Raw genomic sequence first — 1448 nt, 5'->3', positions numbered from 1 at the left:
GTGATCCACCCGCCTCGGCCTCCCAAAGTGCTGGGATTACAGGCTTGAGCCACCGCGCCCGGCCAAAACTCTTAATAAAAAGAATCAGAATGTATATGTAGGCTTTTATTAGGGCAAACATTTCCATATCCGTAAAGATTTCATTAAAACACATGGATGTCTCGAGTATCTTTGTTAAACAGGATCCAAAATGAAGTAAATATTAGTTAAAATTAATTATAAAGACATTTCAGCATATAAACCAACAAATCTTTTCTAGATTTTTAATACTAGGACCTAACAGCATCATTTTCCAAGTAAGTGACAAATAACTAATGTGAAAACCGTATTTAATATAGATGTCACAAATGACAATGTGGTTTTCCACAGTAAAGAGATATGTTAATTTTCATGAATGCTATTTGGTATTACAAAATAAATTTTACTGGACAAAAACCAAAAAACAAAAAAAACAGGAAAACAGACATGATGGAAAGGTTGATAAAATATATTAATAATTTAAAAATGCTGTCACAAGCATGGAAATGTTACCATTATCATTTGAATACAAGAAAATGCTATAAAGCAAAGAGTTGTCAGAATACAGTAGAAGAGATATTCTGAAACAAATGAAGAGTCAAGATCTTAAAAGAGTGACAAGTATTTTTAATGTATGACAAATACTGAAATACCATGGAGAAAGTAAACAGAACTATTTTTTGAAGTGGTAGTTACAAAGCACAGATATAGCCTTCAAAATGCAGGAAACATAGCAAATTAACTTACCACCTCCTTCAAATAAAAGTGAACCTCTTGGGAGAATTTAAGCACCATTAGCAGACACATCTTAGAGCAGTTAACGAAATGTTTTGTATTTCAGTAGAAAACTATTTCAATGGTGAAAACGATGTAGGAATCAGAAGCATATTCTGCTGAGATACTAGGTAGTTGACACTTTCCCGAACTGGAAAAACATTTCATAAGGGGGTATAGAGTTATTGACTGAATCACATTTGTTCTAAAAGTAATTCATGCCTAGTCAAACAGCTTACCAGCTGCCACAACTCTGGGATCCTCATGCGACTTATGTCTCCCAGCTGCACGACTATCTGCACTCTCGTTCCACCAAAGAACATGAACTGCAGAAACAAACCACAAGTAGTTTCTAAAAAACAGGGCCTTAACAAATAAGAAATAACAGAAAAATGAATGAAACCCATCCTATTCTTTTTGTTTTTTGAGACAGAGTTTCACTCTTGTCACCCAGGCTGGAGTGCGGTGGCGCGATCTCAGCTCGCTGCAACATCCGCCTCCTGGGTTCTAGAGATTCTCCTGCCTCAGCCTCTGGAGTAGCTGGGATTACATGTGCCCACCACCACGTCTAGCTATTTTTTTTTTGTATTTTTAGTAGAGATGGGGTTTTGCCATGTTGGACAGGCTGGTCTTGAACTCCTGAACTCAGGTGATCC

The 1448-nt window shown here is 36.6% G+C and overlaps 1 long non-coding RNA gene across 1 annotated transcript; it reads right to left on the bottom strand.

Annotated features, from left to right (window-relative positions):
* Positions 1-90: 90 nt before the first annotated feature.
* LOC105522519 lies at positions 91-1120 on the bottom strand. Its single transcript, XR_001003458.1, has 2 exons — positions 1032-1120; positions 91-943 (listed from the first exon to the last, which is right to left on the bottom strand). It is a non-coding gene; the product is annotated as an uncharacterized LOC105522519 (long non-coding RNA).
* Positions 1121-1448: the final 328 nt, after the last annotated feature.

This window comes from Colobus angolensis, unplaced genomic scaffold (genome assembly GCF_000951035.1).
Source record: "Colobus angolensis palliatus isolate OR3802 unplaced genomic scaffold, Cang.pa_1.0 Scaffold4317, whole genome shotgun sequence".
In the NCBI taxonomy this organism is placed as follows: Eukaryota; Metazoa; Chordata; class Mammalia; order Primates; family Cercopithecidae; genus Colobus; species Colobus angolensis.
Note: the sequence above shows the minus strand (reverse complement) of the source record. Positions and strands in the feature narration are given on the sequence as shown.